This window comes from Equus przewalskii, chromosome 6 (assembly GCF_037783145.1).
Source record: "Equus przewalskii isolate Varuska chromosome 6, EquPr2, whole genome shotgun sequence".
NCBI classification, from domain to species: domain Eukaryota; kingdom Metazoa; phylum Chordata; class Mammalia; order Perissodactyla; family Equidae; genus Equus; species Equus przewalskii.
The window spans coordinates 22873509-22896705 of NC_091836.1; the positions used below are offsets into that span (position 1 = coordinate 22873509).

General features: G+C 48.8%; 1 protein-coding gene and 1 long non-coding RNA gene across 6 annotated transcripts in view; one reads left to right on the plus strand and one right to left on the minus strand.

The window, feature by feature from the left end:
- Positions 1-2028: 2028 nt before the first annotated feature.
- LOC139083853 (uncharacterized) lies at positions 2029-20730 on the minus strand. Of its 2 annotated transcripts, XR_011540866.1 has the most exons (5): positions 20595-20730; positions 18502-18568; positions 3083-3701; positions 2766-2965; positions 2029-2214 (listed from the first exon to the last, which is right to left on the minus strand). It is a non-coding gene; the product is annotated as an uncharacterized lncRNA (long non-coding RNA). The 2 variants fall into 2 exon arrangements; XR_011540865.1 differs by lacking the exon at positions 18502-18568 and having other exon boundaries at positions 20595-20729.
- Positions 20033-23197, plus strand: part of ZBTB16 (zinc finger and BTB domain containing 16) — a 184523-nt gene continuing 181358 nt past the window's right edge. The window contains exons 1-2 of one of the 4 annotated variants that reach the window (XM_070623163.1): positions 20033-20366; positions 21687-21856. The gene's annotated coding sequence lies outside the window, so the exon portion shown is untranslated. The other 3 variants (XM_070623162.1, XM_070623164.1, XM_070623165.1) reach the window with 3 other exon arrangements.

The following is a 23197-nucleotide window of genomic DNA, read 5'->3' on the forward strand; positions in this document are numbered from 1 at the left end:
GGATGATATCGTCCCCTTTCACACACCGTTTCCTCTGCTATGATGACACGTTGTCATCTGGTGCTCACAAATGCTATGACCCCTCTGCACACACGCCCCCCTCCACCAACCAGCAAACCTGGTGGGCTGCAGCTAATGGAGACCTGCTTGGCATCACAGGCTGAGAATGTTAGGCCAGATGAGACCTCAGAGCTGACCAGAGAAGGTGGTGACATGGCCACAGTCATACAGCCAGGAAAGGGCAGAAGCAAGTCCCCAGGCTAAGGCCCCCAGCTCCACTCAGCAGATCAGTGAGGAAGGGAACAGTGTGGCAGAGGAGAACTCCAAATTCCACTAACAAATTCCATTGTCAATTACATGCAAAGCACAGAAAGCATGAGGCCCACTGTTGACATCAGCAGATGAGACTCTGGGATGAGCCGACTGTGGCCTGACAGCCCCAGGAGAGCTGTCTCTCATGCTCAATCTGCTGGGCCCCAGGGTCCCTGGACAGACACAGGCTGATCCCGGAGAGGACCGTGTCAAAGGAAGCCTGTTCCCATTCCCACGAGCCTGCTTCGGAATTCGAGGTGAGGGTGGCTGACGGCCCCATCGCGTCAGCCCTGCTGGCTCCTCGGGAATCACTCCCTCTGTCCAACGGCACTGGGCTTCCCTTCCTGCTGGTTTTTTCTTACTGGTCGCAGTGACTAGTCTGTTTCCCCTTTGCTTCTCCAAGAGGCATTCCTCTTGGGGAAACTCTTCTAGGAGGAAGGGTACAGGAGCAAAGACGCACGTGCGTGTATGTGTTCCCACATGCACAGACACAAGCAGACACCATGGCTAAGATGTGCACAGCCCGGTGACAGCTTCTTTCAGGACACGTCATCAGACTCCCAGAGCTCCCCTTTCACTTTCCAGGCCCCCACTTATTAACTGGCTGTCTTTGGGCCCGTTTGCCAGTACCTCTCTACTTCATCTTCCGCATCTGTAAATGGGGACAAGGATTCACCTCAGGGCATTGCTGTGATGATCAAATAGTACATGTGAAAAGCTTAAAACATCGCCCTGTAACATGCACTCAATAACTGCTATTACTATAGTCGTTAATATGATGTATGAGCATCCACCATGGCTCAGGCTCTATTATCTATATGTTATATATATATATATTTTTCTACGTTTTATCTCAGTCTTCAACGACCACCTGAAGGTAGATATTCTCTTCTCCATTTTACAGAAGACAAGACTAAGGCTCAGAAAGGAGAGGAGCTAGCTAATGGAAACACAGGCATTGGAGTCCACATCCTTGACGAAGTCCAGCGCATGTTCGGACATAGGGATGGCTTTTCTCTGCTCCCAGAAAGGGCAGGCACGGGGAGTGCATAGGCCCCAGGAACTCTGTGAGGGCTGAGGCACCACGACAGCCTGTTCCACTTCTGAGGGTCACGCCGCCCCCTGATGTTGCCCCTGCCCAGCTCCCTCCCTCGGCAGGTGGGAAGGGGAGGGTTAGGCGGTCAGACCTGCCATCTATACCAGGACTGTGCCCTCCAGCCAAGCCTAGGGGGAGGAAGGCCAGAGCCATCAGGAGTAAATCTACCGAGAGCTGTGACTATGAGGAAGAGGAAAGAGGAGGAGAGGACCAAGAGATTGTTTTCAGGAACATTAGACAGAGACCGGAGAGAAGTGGGTAATTTTAATCCATGCAGCTGCTGGAAATTAATTTAATTGTGCTGGCGCTGGCTCTTCTCCCTTCCAACTCATTTCATCAAGGGCCTGATGGAGGGCCAAGCCTGAAGAAAACGGCCAGCCCCTCCAGGCAGCCTTGGGTACTGCAGCCCCAGAATCCTAGGGCTGCTACCAGAGCTGATGGGTAAGCTGGCATTTTTTTCAATCTAGACTCTTCTCTTCTTGAGAGGGGACTGACGTAAGACAACAGGAAGAACTTTCCAGGAGCAAAGAGTATGAACTATGCTAATGGGGAAAACAGACTTTAAAACATCCTCTCTGACTCCTAAGGACAAGAGAGAGATTGACAGGACCCTTTGCTTCTTTTTTTTTTTTTTCTTTTTTAAGGTTTTATTTTTCCTTTTTCTCCCCAAAGCCCCCCAGTACATAGTTGTATATTCTTCGTTGTGGGTCCTTCTAGTTGTGGCATGTGGGACGCTGCCTCAGCGTGGTTTGATGAGCCGTGCCATGTCCGCGCCCAGGATTCGAACCAACGAAACACTGGGCCGCCTGCAGCGGAGCGCGCGAACTTAACCACTCGGCCACGGGGCCAGCCCCAGGACCCTTTGCTTCTTGAGACTGTGCCCAGGTTACGAGTTCCACCCCAGCTCACTCACCCTATGCAGCCACTCACTCAGGCACAGGACCCCCACGGTCGTCAGACACCAGCATCAGAGACACGCCGTCAGGGAGGCACAAAAGCCCATACGGGTGCTCAGACACTCTACTCAGGGGCACACTTGAGAGCAGACATACTCGGCCATATTCAGACGCTGGCATCAAAGCCACCTGCTCTGGCACACGCACATTAGAGGGCAACGAATGCCCGATTTTGACCAACGGCTCTTAATCCCGGCTGCACATTAAAATGACCTGCGGACCTTAAAAAAAACCGACGCGAGGTCCCACCGTCGGAGACTGGTTTGCGGTGGGGCCTAGACACGGGGTATTTTCAAAGCTCCCAGGTGATTCTAAGGCGCAAACCTGGGGTGAGACCCGCGGAGGGTTGAGACAAACCCTGCCTGCTTCCCCCTCTGGCCCAGCGTCCTGTTCAGTTCTACCTTGTGACCACTAGAGGTCAGCAGGGCTTGGAGGAAGCGGCAGCGGGGGTCCGGCCGACCCTGCCCGGCTCCCGGCGCGCGGCGGTCCAGCCTTCTCGCCGCTGTGGCCTCGAGCGGATGGAGGGCAGGCGCTGACTCGGCCCTGGGCTGACAGCGGACACCGCGAGGGGGCGGAGGCGGCCTGCTGGCAGGATCAAGGCCTGTGAGCCACAGAAAGTCAACTTCACTTACAAGATCTTTTTCAAAGTATCCCCCATTAAAACCTCACAACCCAGGCCTCCCGCACCGAGCGCCTCTCTGCATCATGATTTTCTCACCTGATCACTGCTCGGCTCTGCGCGCAGGTGGGCGCGCGCTGAAGATGCGCGCACAGCCGTGCCAGGCACCCCGGGGACCTCTATCAATATAAAAGGAAAATATTTTGCGTTTTCCGTAGGAGGAGCCAGCGTTTGGATTCCAACGGTTGTTTATTTTGACTGACTGCTGTTTTTGCTGGAGAAGAGTAAAGCAGAAAGTTCCTTTACTTTGGCTGAGATGGGGCACGCATAACCGCACTGAGGCCGAATTTCAGACGAGCAAACAAGTGAACCAGTGGTTCAATCTTCTTTTATCATCTTCAAAGAGAATACTGTCAAGGATGGAGAGAAAGGAGGCTTCCCTTCACTTCAGCTTAATAGAATAAAAGCAAGGCTAATCTACCTGCCCCTGATAACACCCGACCTCAAAAATAAAAAACGGGGAGGCCTCCCTGCTCCACTCCCGGCTCCTCCTTCCAGTTCCAGCTCCTGGACGCCTCCCGGGCACATTGCACATGCGTGCTCCCGCGCTGCCCACAACACAGTCTTGATCGCTCTTTACAATGTCCACCTCGCCCTCCGAGCTGCGAGTCTGCTTGATGGCGAAGTTCCTGGCACATGGCAGGTGTGCGATAAATATCTGTGAAACCAAAATGTTTGTTGCCAATCTTGTCTTGAATCTAACTTGCACAGTATTTAAAATCGACTCACAGAGAAATTTTTCTAGACCCTTCTCTATTCAGTTCCAAAGACCCCCTCCTTCTTAACTCTCAAACGTTTGGGGGAAATTTGTTTAAAATGCAGATTCTTGAACTTCAGGCCCCTAGAGACAGTGACTGGGTAGGTTTTAGAGTGGCGTTCAGGAACCTGCGTTTTTGACAAATGCCTAAGTGGTTGTGAATTATTAGGGGGATGAGTCCTCCCTGCCCCCCGACCTCCCCAGCTCCTGGCTGGGCTCTTTATACCGGGCCTTGACTACAGCCCTGGTCCCTTCAGGGGGAGGCCGGGATGGTTTTTGCTGCTCCCACAGGGACTTGGGTCCTTCTGTCCTTCCAGCAGGGAGTGCTGAGTTCTCTCATGGCCTCCAGCAGAGCGAGGTCAGGGTTCTCCTCTGCCCCACCTGGTCTGGGACACTCTCAACAGCGCAGCTGCTTTCTTTTCTCCTCCTATTTCATGCCACTCTTTTCCTTGGTTTCCCTTACCCATCCCAGGAGTGGGCAGGACCAACATGCCAGGCCTCCATCCCAGGATGGGACAATTGTGGGGGGGTCCTAGAACTACACTTGGGGCTGAACTTGGGGCCCTTGTGGATGTGGTTCTGGGTCTTAGCCTGGCCCTCATTGGAATGAAGGGATATAGGGCAGCCAGAGGAGAGAGGGGTCTGAGGACCTAGAGTTTCCCCAGCAGCCTGGGCCCCACCTGGCCACTGCCCCGACCTCCATCAAAACCCTCTTCATAACCACTCAAGAGACATGGTCATGATGAATTCTACAGCCCATTCTCCCTTCTCACAAAGACGCTGTCAAAAAGGCCACCCCTCAGGGAGCAATCTCTGTAAGTCCAACCAGATCAGGAAAAAGAAAAACTTCAATAAAAACAGCTACCATTATTGAGCACACTACATTGCAGACATTGGACTAGGCTCCTTGATATACATCCCATTAAAACTCATACCAGTGTTGAAAAGTAGCCACACATGTTATTCTCTCCGTTTCTCAGGTGAGACAGAGAGTTTCAGCAGTTTGCCCAGGACGCATAGCTAGTGAGTGGAAGAGATGGGCTTTGAGCTCAGATCTGTCCAGCCCAAGCTCCAAAACTCAGCCTTTACTGAAGAGAAGGTAACACCTCTTACTGCTCTGCCCAGGGCTGTTTTGTGTAGGCACTCTCTAGGGAAAGAGCCTAGGGCCAGAGAGGTCTCTGAAACTGTTTGACACATGAAAAACCACTGATTCCAAATACAAAGAGAAAATGACAAAAATGTTAAAAAACCCTTATTTAAAGGACAACAAAACAACATTATGACAAGTAGTTAATCACAGCTCACCTCTTAGACAGTTTTATACAGATGATGTTTAGTGAGGGGCATATGCATGTTCCATGTTCTGATAATCTAGGAGTGGCTCCTAAAGAAGCAGGATCTAGGATCTGTCACCACCACGCCCACCCCACCTGGCCCTACGGCTCTATCAACATTGTCACCTGCCCAGCTTCCCACCACAGAAACATGAAGGAGTGCAAAGAGGACAAGAGTACAGGATCCTGACAGCCACTTCTTATTTCAGTTTTCCTGCCTGCAGAATGGAGATAATAATTGTCCTACCTAGTCACGAGGCACAAATAAAACCATTTTTTGAAGAGCATCAAGTCCTATAGTCTAACCAAAGAGCCTGATTCTAAAGGATGATAATCTCTCAAGATGGAAAATACAGGCTCAAATAAAACAAGGAAACATATACATAATTTTCATATGTGAAAAACATTCCCAGTGCCTTATGTTACTCTCTCCTGTCCCAGATCTCACAAGGTTTCAGATTTCGTAAGGATAATTACTAACACTTACATAGCACCTCACATTCCTTATCCCACACAGCCATCCTAACTATGGTGTAAAGCAAGTAGGACCCTCTCTCCTTATTTCTGTCACAGAAACAATATGACTGAGGCACAGAGACGTGAAGTGACTTGAGGATCTCCCAAATAGGAAGAGCTGAAGCCTGTAAGACTGATCCGGCACCAGCCCTTCTTACTAGCTGTGTGACCTTAGGCTACTTATGTAATTCTCTGAGCCTAAACTTTCTCATTTGGAAATGCGTATAGGAAGAATAATCTTTAAAATGGCATATAGCAGTCATACCTATCTTTTAGGATTGCTGTGAGGTTAAATAAGAAAAAGCATGAAAAATCACTCAGCAGAGTTACTATATAGTTAATGCTCAGCAAATGTAGGTGTCATTGTTGTGTATTATTACTAGAGCTATTATTATCCAGCATACATGCATAGTCTTCCTTCGCTAAGCATCTCCCAAACCAACACATACATGCACTTTCTTTTCAGGAATAAAGATCTCAATCGGAGCTCCTTGGGGACACCTGGCCAAAATGTCAGCCTGACTTTTGCTTGATTCTCAAGATCATGCAAAGAAGACAGAAAAGTTAGACACAGAGGAGGAAGGAAAACAAAGAGATGGGAGCTTAGACAAAAAGGGGGGGAGGAGGAGAGCCAGGCAGAAAGCTGGGTTCGTAGAGTGCAGGTACTAAAGCTACAAATCAGTTACACACCTCTGACCCTGGCAGCTTGGGGAAGCCTGATGCCAAAGGGCAAAGTCTAAAAATAGGCCCTGGGCAGCCGGGGAGGTGCCAGGTTACTTGGGAACCTAGTTTCACTTGATTACCAACAACTTCACAGGAAAATATAAAGAAGTTAGTTCAAAGGCTGGAGTCACACTTAGGCCGGCTATAAAGTTACACGGCCCAGGCAGAGGACTGAAGGTAACCCTCTGCACACACACCCCTCAGTGTGGTGACAGTGGGGAAGAGCCCTGGGAGGCTGGGCTAGCTGGCTTGTGAGGTCCCAGTCCTCTGCCCAGCACTAACCTCCTAGATCAGGCTATCCCTCTGGCCACCAGTGATGAGCTGGGTCCACATCAGTTTTGCTCCAATTCTTAAGCCATCTTGAGCATGGGTGACCTTGGAGTTAGACTTTGAAGGGTAAACGACTCTTGCCCAGACAGACAGGGAAGGGTACCTCGGGCAGAGGACACAGCCCGTCCAAAGCCAACATGGTCCATTGAACACATGACGGTGTTGAGGAGGCAGGATGGTGCCAATTTGTAAAGGTCTTAAAGGCCATCCAAGTGGTTTAGGCCTTTTTTAAATAAAATGTAGGCCATGAGAAGAGCCATTGAAGGATTTTCAGTAGGGAGTGACATATCTGTCCTTTAGGAAAATAATTTCAGTGGCCATTTGGAGAGGAGGTTGCCAAGAGGTGGTTAGAAGCAAGTTGGCAAAGTGAGCCAGTCCTCCCCCAAGGTCATTCTACCCTTTCGTTATTTTGATGATCTTTCTAGACAAAGAAGGATCATATGACATGATAGAAAAGGAGAGAAAACTCGGAGAAAGCTCTAATGAGGAGGGCCAGGACTAGGGGAGGCAAGTGTGGTGTCTAGGATGCAATATCTAACGAGGCATCATTCTCAGAATCCTGAAGATGCCCCGAGAGTGATGCCTCCTTAAACTTTGTACCCTGGCTGGCTCACCTGCCATCCTCTCGTCCTGGCCCTGCTCAGGAGTCTGTCATTACCAGCCCCATCTGGAGGCGGTCCTCCTGTGATCTCTCCATGGGGGCAGGCATGGGGAGCCAGCAGCCCTGTGTTCATTTGTAGGACGTTTAAATGCAAAGATAAGGGCACCAGCAGCCGGTGGACCTGGATCCAAGTCCTAACTCTATCCTGGATGATCTCAGTCAAGTTGTTGCGCCTTGTGAGCCTGGTGTCCTCATTTATGAAATAGTAAAATGATGTGAAAGTGCTGGGTACCGTGCTGTACAGATTCCAGGCACTGTCACTCCTCCTGCCTTCTCCTTGGCTGGCACCCCCTTCTAGAGAGCGGGCATATCATGATACACGAGGATGCTTCTTTTGGAAGCAGCATCCGTAAAAATAACTTTAGCGCCATCGGCATGGCTACCTCAGAGCCTGCAGAAGGACGGCTTTTTCTTCCCTGGCTGTTACTTATTTGAGCCTGAATCCCTGGTTCTCAAGAACATGTTGCTTGTTTGTTTAAAAAGTCTTCCTGGAGAGAGAGAGAGAGAGAAAAAAAAAAAAGCAGCACATTTCTTGTTTTGTTCTTTCACTCTTTGAAGAGATATTTATTTGGCCTTACTCTATGCAAGCATTGTCCTGGGGCTCTGGATGCCACAACCTGAGTGATGAGTCCAGCCCTGGGCCCTCAGGGAGCTTACATTCACTAGACGGGGGCTGGAACGTGGCTCTGGGGAGAGGAGCCAGGAAACAAACAAGCAGCCTTATAAACAAAGGAAACAATTTCCAGTAGTAACAAGTGCTGTGAAAACAATAGAGCAGGGCAGGGGGGCTGGGGGACAGAGGGCAGCTCCTGGGGCAGTCAGTTGTAGGGAGGATTTCTCCAGGGATGTGCCATTTGAGCTGAGATCTTAACAGGGAAACAAGTGTATTGTGTAATGGAAGGGGAGATTGGCATGGGGGGAGGCGGGGGGTACATCAAGTGCAAAGGCCCTGAGGTGGGAACTAGCAACCTTTAGTTACGGTATCTGCTTTGAGTCAAGTGTACAGCGTTGGGCACGATTTCTGAAAAAGAGAGGAACAAATGTGTTTCTCGACCTGATTCAAAGGACCATATCTATACCTGTATCTTTAATTCTCCATCCCCCTCTCTGTACCAAGGACACTTTATTTGGGTCACAGCTAAACACTCCCCTAACTACTCCACCCTGCCCCCATCCCCCACTCCTTCCTCTATGACCTGGCCATGGCTTCACCACTGATATTTCCTTTCCTTTTTAGAACCACAAAGAACCATCACTGACAGATGCACCTTACCATTTCCTGCCCAAGCTGAAGCCCAGCTTGCCGTGTCCATTTTGCCTGCTCTTGTGTGGAGGTAGAAGGCCCCCTAACACCTGGCTTTCCTCAGGAGGGGCATCAAAGCTATAATAAAGAGACCTCTTCCTTTAAACTCAGCCACATCATACCTCGTCTCAGCCAGAAGGTGCTGGCACCTGAGCCCACAGAGTATTATAGAATTGCATAGCTAGGCTGGCATGGTGATAAAACTAGTCCAATATTTTCATTTATCCACAAGGAACCTGAGGCCCCAAAGAGGGGAAGTAACTTGCTCAAGGTCAGACAGTAAATTAGGGACAGGTCTTAGGGCTCTTCTCAAAGAACTGGGCAAGCGCTTTAAAATGATCAGAGACATTTTCCATATAATATCTCCATGTTTACAGCGGAGAGCATTGAAGCACAGAGAGGTTAAGCAACTTGCCCAGGGTTGCACAGGAAATGTTTGGCAGAGCTAGCCTTGAATCCAGGTCTTCTGACTGGAAATCTAGTGTTCTTATAATTTCACCATGCTGTCTCCAATCTGCCTAACAGAAAATCAATAAACATTCCAAAGAGATGTTGGAAGAGACAAAAATTAACATCCTTCATGATTACCTTTTTTTTCCTTGTTACTGAAGGCACTCAATAGGCAATAAACTCCATAGAAGGAAAATTCTCTTTCTGGAAAGATAGGATATTAAGTCTTTGAAAAAGCTTCCACAGAGTGGAGTATTGGTGGGGTTTATTTGAGTGCTATCCCTTGAAAGAAGATCCCCTCCGATGACTGGGAGCTCCCACAGAATGGGGCTTTCATAACCAGAGAGGTCCATGTCTTGCAGTAGACTCTGCAGACAATTTATAATCTTTCCTGCTTTCCACCAAATTTCTCTTCCTGGTAATATTTTTGTCATTTTAATTTTAGACATGAGTGAGGAAGTAGGAGAGGACTTTTTTTCACTGAATATAACATATATATCATGAGAATCATATGTGATCTTACCTATTTGTGTCTTTCACGCAGAGAATAAGAGATGGCTTTAGAAAGAAAAGCTTGGGCAGGATAGGAACCTCTTCTCTAATCCTAATGGCCACCTTCCTCATAGGCAATTGCCCTCTGCTTCCCTAAGCATGTGTTCCAGGAAAGAGGCGGTTTGGGGAATCCAAAAGACCTGGGTTTATGTCCCAGCTCTGTCTGGTACGAACTGTGGGATCATGGCCAAGTTCCTTAACTTTTTTGAGGTTACAGAGAATTTAGTGTCCTCATTATATAGATAAGGAAACCAAGGCTTAAGTTAAGAAATCTGTCTCATTTTACACTGCTTTTAAATGACAGATCTGGGTTTGAGACCAACATTAGTCTGATTCCAAAGCCCAGACAGCATGGCACATTGCTTCTCCAGAGAATCGCCACCATTACTACCCTCTAAAGGAAGACGTTCATGGGTTGTGCATAAAGGAATCATGACTATCAAGTAACAGGATCAATTTTAAACTAATCCATCAGAGTGGATACACCCATATATGTGTGTGTGTGTGTGTATGTGTCTATGTATGTATACACACTCATACATATAAATACATGTAGATAAATAGATGATATATCTCCAATGTATATTACATGCTTCTAACTGGTCACATTGGGAAAGAGGATAGACTTCTTAAAGCTATATTGCTATTATTGCTGGGTTATGGGCCACAGGAGAATCTCGGCCTCACTGCTCTCCAATCCTACTAGTTTTGACCTCAGATTTTATTATCCAGCTTCATCACCCTCTTGAGCTTGTTTTGAAAATCAGATCTTCCCTCTATGGCTAGATATGCCATGACTGAAGACTTTCAAAAGATTAATGCTATGTACTTTGAAGGAAATTTCACAAGATTTCCAAGAATGATTGAATGACTTCCATGACATCCTCATGATGGCCCCCTTTCAAAAGGGCTCCAAGTTGCGCCTCTAACTGGCTGTACGGCTTTGGGAACACTGTACCACCTCTCTGTTCTGCTTCCTGTCTCTAAAATGCGGAGACAGCGCTCGACAGGGTTTTAAGTCCCTTTTGGTTTTGAGTCTATCAGGCATCTTGAAGAGGACAAGCGTTACTTGGTCGTCTAAGCTTAAGTATGCTTATCAAAAAATTAACTCCCTTGCCTTCTGTATGTTGATGCGTGGGCACAAGTGCTGGCAGGTCCTTGTTTGGAAATAAATGTAACAGCCTTACCAGCCTACCCATTTTTCCTATTAGCCCACTGCCCCATTTTCTTGCCTTCAACCTAGAAGACACAGGGTGGAAAGAAAAAGATGGGAATGTACCATCGCCTTACAACCAACATGTTCAGGGACCTTTAACGACTTCCTTCCAGGACCTGGGCTCTTTTCTTTTGATTCCTGCAATGTTACACTAATGCTGTGAATATCCTTCCCTAAATTCTGTCTCTATAGAGGATGTGCCTCCTCAACTTTTCCTCCACTGCTTCCCCAATGGGTTAGGCTAGAAAATTATTTTTTCCTCATCATTTGTAGGGAATTGTGAAGAAACTCAGACCACAGGGAAAGCCTGTTACAGACCTGCACTCTTCTCCCCAGCACGTTGGTGGAGGTCCCGGTGTTCAATCCTGGAGAAACAGCCCCGCTACCCCACTCCTTCTAATGACCTGGTGATTAGATTTGAAAAGCTCAGTGGTTTACAAATCTGCTTCAGTCTGCCTCCTTCTCTTCTGTTGATGAAGGACCAAATGACTCTGCTACCAGGAATGGAAATTAATCCAAAGAGCAGGAATGCATGGTTGTGGTTTCAAGCATGGCCTCTGGAGGCTGGGAGCTGGCTTCTCCCTCTTGTTAGCTGTATGGCCAAAGGAAGGTTGCCTCCTCTCTCTGTCTTAGTTTCCTCAGCCGTAAAATGGGAATAACAATAGGACCCAACTCATGGAGTTATCTGGAGGCGTAAAGGAGATGACTCATGTCAAGAGCCAACGCCCTTGAGGAAGTCCTCAATATGGGTTAGCCATGGTTATTACCTCATAAGCAGTATTCAGCACATGTCGTGGCAGAAATGAATTGAAGGCATGACTTGGATTTGTTTAAGCCTATCAAATCAATATTCATTCTACATAAACTACAGAGTTTATCATCCTGTTGGCAGACCCTCTCCAAGAAACTATGGGAGGGAGTTTAACAAGCTCATAGGAAACAGACGTCAGATTTGGGCTTTTTTTGGTTACTCTGTTATCTTTGATCACAAGCAAGTTCTGTGAAGTGCTTGTCCACCCAAACACCTTCTTCCTCCCCCATCCACTTTTATTTTGGAAAACGAAAAAGTGATAATACAAATGCCCCTACCACTTGTCCTTGCTCATTCCAGCCTTGCCTATTAGACTGTAACTTCCTGAGGACAGCATCATTTTTTTTTTTTTTTGACTGCATCTTTCACCGAGGATGGGACCATAGGTACACTTGGATTCTTAGCAAAGAAGCAGTGCAAACACCCGAAAGCCTCCTTTCTTCTTAGGGATTTTGCAGAGACCAAACTGTTCAGAAAAGCAAAACAAGCTGCCCACATTCAGGGATCTGCCATCCCTGCCAGTTCAGGATTAATCAACAAGGACGAAGATTCCTTTAAGGAAAAGAAAAGAAATAGGGACCGGAAGAGAGAAAACAAGAGAGAAAATGCGGATCTGGGCTAGAGAACTAGCTTAACCCCCTTTCTCCCAGCCCTGCAGCCCTCTGTGACTCTGGGTCTCAGTGTAATTATGCTAAATAATTATATTTATTATATGAATATGTATATTTATATCATATAGATAGCAGCTGTCCCTGAAAGATGCAGCTGGATCTCTGAGTGTCTAGCTAATAAATACATGGCAAAGAGAAACAATTATGGCTGGTAATGACTTCTGAATATTGAGGCACCCCTGGAACAATCCTTTTCCAGCTTTCCCACAACTCCTCTTGCTATCTCCAGACAAATGGAACCGAGGACTCCAACATGTCACCATTCCCCTAGCACAAGAGATCACTCCCCCCAAGCTGGTGGACTGGGCCTCTTTGCAAGGCCAAAGCAAACACACATGCAGACTGGGGGCGGGATGGGAGGAGGGGAGTGGGAGTCTGTAGTTGCACTTGCCTCACCCAGGACTTCTCCGCAAACCCCCGGTCTTGTGAGCCTAATCCTAAAGGTTAAGAATAATCACAACAGGCAGCCCATCATTGCCTCCCGGTCTGGCTGAGAGGTTTACAACTTAAACTCATGGCAGAGGGAGAAATTGGCTCAATCACTTGGAGTAATGGTACATGGAGAGCCAGTTGGGCATGACTGCTATTTAACTCAAGGAAACCAGGCTGCCGCGCTTAACGTATGTGCACACTAATAAACACGTCATGCTACGAGGTGAAAATTAACACCACCCCTTGCATTCCCTGCCTCGCTCCTCTATTGCCTGCTTGCCTCATCCTACCCAAATGAATGGGACAAGACTGGGAGGATAGGGCCTCAAACAGATGCTCACAGCTACAATGATGTCAATAATCCCAGGTCACCCTTCACTCTCTTAAAGAGATTTAAAATTTATTTATTATAAGACCTTACCCCAAATATTTATAATAAGTCATTTTGTAGAAAGAAGGTGGAAAGAAAGAGTACCTGATATCATCGCTAATAATAGCTAACATTTTCAGATCTTTTATTTTTTTTGAGGAAGAGTAGCCCTGAGCTAACTACTGCCAATCCTGCTCTTTTTGCTGAGGAAGACTGGCCCTGAGCTAATATACATGCCCATCTTCCTCTACTTTATATGTGGGACACCTACCACAGCACAGCTTTTGCCAAGCAGTGCCATGTCCACACCTGGGATCTGAACCTGCGAACCCCGGGGCGCCGAGAAGCGGAATGGGCGCACTTAACCACTGCGCCACCAGGTCAGCACCTTTCAGATCTTTTTTTTTGTGGGTCAAGCACTCCTTGGGCATCTTCTTAGCAACTCTAGGTGTGAGGTGGATACCATTATTGCCCCCAATTTATAGGGGAGGACAGTGCAACTCAGAGAGTTTAAGAAATTGACCCAAGATCACCCAGGACCTTGGAGGTAGGAGACGGTATTTGAACATAGACCCATGTGAGTAAATCTGAGTCCAAGCTCTCAGCCTTTTTGCTACAATGAGTATTTACAGGGTACAGGAGAAAGTGGGGGATGGGATCATTGGCTTGATGGTGTTCTCAATAGTCCTGGTTTTACTCCCTAAGGTCTTGGATGGGACCACATTATGATGCCTTCCTATCTGCCCTTCCCCAGCAATCATGCTGCTTTTCCGCCACAAACAAGAACTCAACTTTCACCATGTGTCAAGTACTGCAGATACAGAGGTAAGACCCACAATCACCCTTGTCCCCATAGAACTCACAGCGTAGTGGAAGAGGCAGCTGAAGAAAAATAGGCTAATAGGAAAGAGGGTGAACTACAAACTGTCAAGATCTTTCCTAGTATTCCCCTTGGCTCTGTCCATCCAGGATACTCCATTCTCCCGATGGACCTGCCCTATGCATAAGCTAATTGTCAAGAGGACCTGGGGGCAGCCCTTTGTCTCAGGCCAGAATCTCAGCTCTGGGGCCCTGCTGCTTCTGACAAACGAAATAAGATGTGTTAATTAAGGTATTCCTAGCTAATATAAAAAACAAATTCCAAAATATATAATAGCTAAAGACTAGGGTTGCCAGATTTAGCAAAAAAAAAAAAAAAAAAAAAAAAGACACCAATTTAAATTTGAATTTCAGCTAATTTTTTTAGTATAACTACAGGATATACTTATACTGAAAACTTATTCATTATTTATCTGAAGTGATTTATCTGATCTTCAAATTTAACTGGGTGTCTTGCACTGTATTTGGCAACCCTGCTCAAAACATTGAAGGCTTATTTCTTGTTTCTATAAAGTCCACAATGGGTGGTCTTAGTGGGCAGACAGCTCCCGTCCAAGCTGTGATTCAGGGATCCAGGCTCCTTCCATCCTGGCTTGCCATCCTCATCACTCAGCTTCCAAGGTATCTACATGCTCATGGAGTCAAGTCACGGAAAGGGAAAAGGCATGGAGGATTCCATGCGGGAGTTCTTATGGGCCAGTCCTGGTAGTGGCACAATGGACTTCTGCTCACTGTTCATTCTGTCCTGCTCACTGCTCATCTGTTTGTTGGCCAGAGCTCAATCACATGGCCTGTACCTAACAGCAAGATACGCTGAAAAATGTAATCCAGCGTGTGCTCATGAAGCCATTTGGAGAACAGCAAGCCAGTCTCTGCCACACCTGGTGATAGCAGAGCTCATCTGTCAGCACTCGTGGCTAATGCATGTCTCATATGCTAGTTCTGGATTCAGTCAGCTGTTGTGCACCCACTGGTGTCCCTAGCAGGAGATCAGATGCTCTGCTCTCAGCCCTGGCCTGGTTAACTAACAGCTATTTGGGATTGGGAGTACGAGGCCATTGTAGGAATAATGAATAGTGTGATTTAAGTCAATTCATTTCACTTCAATGCGATTTAATAACTATTTATTAATGCTCCTAGGATATTGAGAAAAGCTTGGTTCTAGGCCCCTGATGGAGACATAAACTGAAATAGAACCCACTTATACCCTCAAGGAGCTGTATACAATTAAACTCAACAGCTATCCTCAACCCTTATCTATATTCCACTGATTTTTCAAGGGTTAGTAAAAATGGCATAGCTACAAAGAATTCTGCCCTAAATATTGGGATACAGAATGGTTCCTCCTCTCCTGAATTCCTAAAACACTGGGTGTCTATGTCCATTTGCTCATTCATTCATTCGTTCACGCATGTACGCATTCATTTAAGTAGTTAATTCACTAACATTTCTGAGATCTACTCGGCTTGACAGTGTGCTAGGCTCTGAAGGTTGGGAATGGGAATACTGAGTTGAACAGGACTGAGACCTCGCCTTCCAGAACATCACAATGGAGGGGGTGGTCAGAATGCACATAACTCAGTCAGATACAAGGCAGATAGTGGTAAATACTATGATAAATGTTCAAACAGTGCTAAGGGACTTATGGAGGAGGGAGAAATTAATTCTGGCTGGAGGGCGAGGTGGAGAAGATTACTTGAAAGATCCAACAATGACTTCCCAAAGAGACAAATGAACTTGCCCTGGCAAGGGAGGCTGAGTCTGGCTCAGAGCCCACAACAGCCTTGCCCATGGGGCATCCCCCTGCCTCCCACCCACTCAGTCCTAATGGGGAAAAGGCAGTGAGCTTTTCTCAAGGGAGAACTCCAAGGGAGTCTCTCATTTTATCTTAAAAATTCGTACAGATTTTGAATTCCACTCCACAGGATATCAATGTTTTTTTTGCTAAAATAATTTTAATATAATTGGCTCAAATTACCCGTTATTGAGTAAAATCATCTCATCTGTGGCTTGTGTGCCCCTGACATACCACTTCTATTTGAAAAGTACCTTCTCCAGAAATTCAGCTTCTGAGAGTCTATGAATGGAAGTCCAGTCTCACTGTATCCCTTGTCAGGATAAATGAAATATTCTGTTCTAAGGACTCTGAGACCAGTCATAAGCTTTGTGAACAGACAACACAACCGCCATAGATGAAGCTATATTAAATGAACAGAGTAGTTTTCATATACTTCTCTCATATCAGGGAAGAAAAATATAGAGTAATGCAACTTGAATATGGGTTGTATTTCTGGACCATGGGGCTTCTGGTGGTACCTTCAAGGAGCGTGCCCCTCCCCTTGCACACCTTTCCAGGTTTGGTACACAACTATAGTGTTCCTGCTGTAGAATAGTAGATTGAAGTCTATAACCTTAAACATCCCCTAAGTTAAACAGCTGGCTATTTAAACAGCATAAAAAAATGTTACAGGGCTGGCCTGGTGGCGCAGCAGTTAAGTTCGCACATTCTGCTTCTCGGTGGCCCGTGGTTCGCCAGTTCAGATCCCGGGTGTGGACATGGCACTGCTTGGCAAAAGCCATGCTGTGGTAGGCGTCCCACATATAAAAGTAGAGGAAGATGGGCATGGATGTTAGCTCAGGGCCAGTCTTCCTCAGCAAAAAAAAGAGGAGGATTGGCAGTAGTTAGCTCAGGGCTGATCTTCCTCAAAAAAAAAAAAAAGTTACATATTTCCCCTCTTCCTGGCTTCCCAACAATAAAACACCAAAGTGTAAAAAAGCCCCTGTTTCTGATGAGGACTTAGGGGTTAATTTTCAGGATGGTGCCTGGGGATTTAGCTGTGGGACTCCCATTACTTGTAATGGGCCATGCTGCTTCATTTCATGTACACTATATGGAATCTGCACCCCTCGACCGCTACAAAATTTTAGTTTTGAAATTGAGGCCATCTTTCTCAGCACAAAGCAGATTCCCAGAAATACCAAAAACTACTCAATGTGGCCGGGAGCCTGTGTGTTTGTGCTGCTGATGTATATTTAAAAGAGACAAAATGGCTTTCTCTTAAGTACAGATGCCCCTTTCAAAGACAACAACATGAACACATTATGCCCAAGAGCTGACAGCAATAGTTGCTATGTCTCACCCCAAAGCTTTGTTCAGATCCCCATAAAACCTGGCACATGGTTTGTGACATCCACTGAAACACTGTGCTCCTTCCATAATAACCTGAGCCCTGCTGCCTGTCATTAAGGGACCACTCTTACTAAGCATCTCTTTTTAAATGGCTGCCATCATCTGGTCCCAGTGTACATTAAATCCCATTATAATTATAAACACACTTCCCCATAACATCCACTGCAGATTTCACCCACACTGTCTACCCCTCAGGGCATCTTTGCACTAATAACAACTCAGATTTGCTCTTTGAGTTGACAACATTAGGTCCCAACACCATTTGCAATATGCTGGGGAGAGAGAGAGAAGAAAAAGCTTTCTCTTCCTCAATCACAAAGATCTTGGGATCACAGTGACCCAAGGCCTCAGGGGCTGAAGGAAATAACCCCTCTTCTTCTTCATTTGAAAACTCACTCTCTGCCTTACAGATGAGAGGAAGGGCATACTTAGTACCTGGAAGAGAAGCCCAAGTTTGTAAACACCACTAACCAGATCTCCACAGGGAAAAAGGATGGCAATTACTAGTCAAGAAGCCATCTTCTTATTTGGTTTTCTGACCTTCAGCTAATTAGAGCCCACAGGTCACCTGATTATTTCCCCCTCTGCTTTTTGGAAGGGACAGCTAAGGAAGTGAGATGAAAGAATTAAAAAAAAAAGACAAATCAAAAATAACTATCAACATATGCATTGAGAGCAAATTCTACTCTGCTTAATTTTTACATACTGTAAATAATAGTAGATGCATCTGCATCTATCTAGTAAATATCTACAGTGATGACCTTGACACATTGTAAGAGTCTTTGCCTCCAGAAAAGGACCCCAAGGCTTGCTGTGTCTTTCCCCGAGGAGTACCTGTGACAGCCTGGTGCATCCTCCAGTGGCAACCTGGAGTCCTCAACTGCGGAAGAGACTACTTTTTCCACTGGGGGGCTTGGCTGCCTGCATCTCTCCCTGAAAATGCTTCATTCCCCACTCATCACCAAGTTTTGGAGAAATGCAAAGTAGCTTCTTCTCCCCCAAAGGTAGAAGTCCTTGATTTATTTATCAAGAAAAGGAAAATGTACTTTTAAATTTTAAAACTATTTTCCAACTAAGGAGTTGGAACAGAATGAGTTTCGACATTCCATTAACAATGGGAATACTCAAAACACCACTATCGCCTTCTTCCTGGGCGTCTGCTTGGTTGAAGTTTTATTGTAATTCAAAACTCCCTTCTCAACTTTGGCCTGAGATGTTGGGGGAGGAGAAGTGCCGAGATGGTAGTGATCTGAGTCTGTTTACCTGGTGGCCTGATTCACCAGAGAACTGCTTGGTCCTCAGCTTGGCTGGATGCTGCATAGACCTTGGCCTCAGTGGAGGAAGAGGAGAAGAAAAGTTAAAAGCCCCGTTTCCCTCTTCCATCTCGCTAGATGCTGTATGATCTATAAGTTAAGATCATGAGCTTTGCAGTCAGAATGGTCTGATTTAAAGTCTCAGCTCTGATATTTAAGAACTCTATGGTCTTGAGTTAGGCACTTAACCTCTCTGAGCCTCAGGTTTCTCATCTGCAGAAACGGAGAGAATAATAGTACCTGCATTAATAGGGTTGTTATGAGGATTAAATAAAACAATGTAGGTAATGTGTGAAGATCCATAGACAGTGCTCAGAATGAGTTATTATTCCCACTGTCTCCTTCCTGTGAGATCCCTCAGACCTGATATACTCTCCTACGAACTGAGCTCTGAAAGGCTGCTACCAGTGGGAGGTATGTTAGTAAAGAAGGAAATGGGGGAATAAGAAGATTTAAGGATGGAATTCCATCCAAAGGTCAACTCATCTATTCCCCTGTCGCCAGCATGACATCCCAGCACGACTGAGGTCTCTTCTATTTTTAGGACCTATCAAAACTGATGTTCCAGCTTCCCTTACCACACCCTTCAAGAAAAAAAGTAAAAAAGAAAAAAAAAATCACTACAAATACATGAACAGAGAGAGAGATTTCTATTGTAATTTTCCATCCTGCTTGTTTTTAGGTGCCACCATATGAAATCTCTGAACTGGGGATTCTCATCAGCCTTCTGGGGACCCAAGGACATAGCTCTGGCTATAAAGGGTGCCAGTTGTGTGTGTGTGGGGGGCAGCTGCTGCGGCTTTATCTGGGCCCAATAAACCTTATCAAACTGCTGTGCGGCCAGCCTTTAGCGCTAAGTGGAAATGCTGGGAGCCCAACGCTGGCACTCAGCCCACAGCCTCGCCTGCCTTCCTCCTTTTTGTTACCTTCTCCACCTCTTAAATTCAGGCATTAATCTCTCTTTAACACTTACTAACGAGAGCTGGGCTTTTTAATGGGCAGAGTTTATGAAGCAAGGGAGATTTTCACATAGAGCGAATATGGCATGGGGTGGGCGAGTCCAGGGCCACGGAGGGACCGTTCTTTCCTATTGTTTCCAGAGTCTCTCTTTCACTGATTTGAGGATTAATAGGAGATTAGGATCAAGGGTTAACTGCAGGAGCACTAGAAGGTACATGTAGACTGCAAGACAACAACCTTCAGCAGGCACCATCAGGCAGAAGCTCAACAAGTTTACTGACTCTTTGTTCTGTTTCCCCGGGGAGGCAGAAGGAGGGTCTTTCTCCTCTTCTTACATCCCTCCCGTCTTGCTCTCCTTGCAGACCAGTTATTCTTAACTTTCTTTACATTCCTTTCCTCTTACAGATTGCATAGACCTTAGCTAGGAAAATAGTCTATAATAGGGATTGCTCTTTATTGTTACTCAAAATGAATACTCAGGGCCTGGGCTTTTCTAGCATCGGTTAGCTGTTGCTGTTTTCACTGCTATCAGAGGGTAACCGGCTCCCTTCCTTCCCTTCCCTGCCCGCCTTCTTCTTTCCCCTTACTCCTGGAGGTCTGAGCACTTTCCCTGCCAGCAGGAGACAGGAGCGACGCTTGCTGGGATGGAATTGCTTGTCCTTGGGACTACCCCATTAGCAGCTCTCCTGAACCCGGATCAGTTCTGATACGTAAACTCCACTGTCTGGCTTTCCACAACCGGAAGCGGATTTTGCCTCCAGTTGGCTTCTGCCACCTTCCATGACCCTTCAGTTCTCGGGGCCTGACTCTCGGTCTGGGGCAGTGCCAGAGGCGCGCATCGGAATGTGATTGTAGGTGAGTCCGGCGGGAAACCTTTGACCCACTCGCGTCTTATGTGGGGACTCAGGACTGTGGGATTGAAGCCTCGCGTTGCTAAGATTCTATGACCTCCAGGGCTGACTTGTCCGGAGACCCAGGGAGGGCGCTCTCCACCACCACCCTCACCCCAGCGGTCCTGGACCTTAGTCGGCCGCGACGGCCTGCGCCCAGAAGAGCGCTTCCCTCCCACCTCTTGTCCCCTACCTTCGCCAAGCTCCAGGGAAAGGGGGGAGAAAGGGACTCTCCACCACCCGAGGAAAGGCAGATTTCTTCTGGTTGCTCTGCCCCCGGGTTAGTGATCTCAACTCCACCCTCTAAAGTGGAGCGGCCAGCGGAGAGGAGGAAGCACTTTTGGGGGGCCTGGAGCTTCTTCAGGCTTTCACTCGCCCCCTGAAGACTTTGCGCTGAGCAGGGCGCAGTTCTCAGGAACTGTTTCCAGCCAGGGTCCCTGGGGGTCAAAGCCGAGGAGATGCTCAACACTGGGAGGGAGAAAAGTTTCTCTCAGGCCTCGACATCGGTCTCCAGGGATCGCGAGAGCTAAAATGGGGCGTCTCCCCTCGACGAGAGATCCCCGCTGACCCTCTGGCACCTGGCTCACCAGGGCCCGCGAACTCTGCGCCTGGAGACTTCTCGCAATCTGGATGCTCAGAGGCACAGAAGGCCTGCCTTTGGGCGGGGAAAGTGACCTTCTAAAACCGATGTCGGGGTTCAGGGGATGTAGCCCCGAGCCCGGAGAAAAAGTGAAAGGCGAGATGACACGCACTGAATCGAGGCAAATATTGAAGCCGGGGACCAAACTCCGAGCCTGGAGCAGCAGGAGAAAAGAAAACCCGTGTCCAGTGGAAGTTAAAAACCAAGGGGTTGAAGGCGGGGGCTGCGCCTCGCCCCTCACCTCCATTACCCCCACTAAGGGTTCCAAGTCCCTGGCACTCCTCTCCACGAGCTCCTTCCTTCCTCTCCGCTTGGCCGGTAAGAGGCGGCCGCCAGCGCCCCAGCAGCAGCTAGATGTCAGGCAAAGCCCGGAGCGCGGCGCGCGGGGAAGGGAGGGGAGGGGAGAGGAGGGAGCAATGGGGCGGGGAGCGTGCGCGGGCTTGGCCAGTGTGGGGGGGTGGGCGGGCTGAGCCCAGGGACGGCGCGGGAGGGGGGAGGGAGGGGGGCAGCTGTGGGCAGGGAGCCGGGCTCGGCCGCCAGCACTAAAGATGGAGAGGCGCCGGGGCCTCGCAGGGGAGGGGGCTTGGCGTTGACGTGGGACGCGGCGGAGGCGCCGCAGCCGGTGGTGATTTGCTAACCTCGCAGCAGAGAAGAGTTGAGGGCGATGAGAGCGGGTACTGCGAACTGCCGGGCGATGCCGCCGCTGCCGCCTTGATACCGAGAGCAACAGTTCCCCAGCAACACCCCTCCCCGACGCAGGCACACACCCCTCAAGAGGCACGCACACCCACCCCACAGCGCCCGGCTCGGCAGCGGTGAGTAGGGGGCCGGGGAGGGGCGCACTGTTTAGCGATAGCCGCGTGCCAGGGCGCCCCGGGGTTGGAGAGGTCTTGGGGGGCGCGCTCGCTTCGGCCATTCGGCCGCTGGGCTTGTGCCTTATTTTATTCGGCTTATTCCCTTCCTGCTGCTGCAGCCGTCGCCACCGCCGGTTGGGGGTCGGCTGGAAGGGGGAGCCCCGGCTGTCAGCTTAGGCGCAGCTGCCTCCCCAACCCTTCCGCTCCAGGGCACGGTCAGGGTGAGAGGTAGGGGGCAGAGCAGTCTACAGGGGCTGAGGGCGCGAGCGGAAGGTTGGGGATACGGAGGCTTTGTACCTCCAGGGGCAGGCGGAGGAGCTGGGAGCCGGTGGGTGCTCGCTCGTATGTATGCGGACCGGTGCGCGGGCGCGAGATAAGGTTGTGGTTTATTTGTGTGTTTATTCGCCGGCCGTCTGGGAAGCTAGAGTCGGAGGATTCGAGGAGTGGATCTGGGGGCGAAGAGGAGCAGGAGTGGGACTCACTTTGGGTTTTGTTTCTCTTTGGGAAACGTGGTGGGCTCTTTTTTTCTTGATTGGACTTGATCCCTCCGTTTTGGGGGGAGGGGCGGCCGTGGCCGAGCTCCGGAAGGTCTCCAGGGCTCCGGGCCCTCCTCGGCTCTCGGCGGGACCGGCCGTGGCGCCGGAGCTCGCTGTGCGCTCCCGGCCGCGCTTGGTGGGTGACCCCGCTCTGCACCTGATGCGTTCGGGACGCCTTTCCCATCCTGGCGCGCCGGCAGCTCGCTCGCACAGCCCCTCAAACACTCCTGCACGCGCTCAAAATGCGCACAATCTCGCCGGCCCGCGGACCCACTGGAACGCACAGACGCGCTCTGTACGGACTCACTCGCCCGCTCCCTGGGACGCTCGCAGTGTGCCTGGGCCGGGCATGCCGGCTGCTGGCGCCAGAGGCCGGGGACCCTGCCGGTCGCTCCCGGGGGTCACGGCTCTGGGTCGGAGAGCGAGGGCCCGCAGATCTCTTCTCGCTTTTCCTCTCACAACTCTCTGTCGGGCTTTTGTGCTTCCCCTTCGCTGCGGGGCAGGTCCACCTCCTCGCCGCTCTCGCCCAGGCATCCAGCCCGCTCGGACTTTCGCCCTTCGTTCTGGTCTCTTTCGCTTTCCCTCTTCCCTAGCCCGGTTCCCTTTCTTTCTGTCGTTTGGCTTCCCGGGAAAAGTTGCTTCTCCAAGTTTGCTGAAGTCGTCTCCAAGTCTCCGTGGGGGTGGCTGAGAACTGGGGGGTGTGAGAAAGCGATCCATTCCCGGAGCTCGAGCAGGTTAGCGCCGGCTTTCCCCCGAGCCGCCGGGC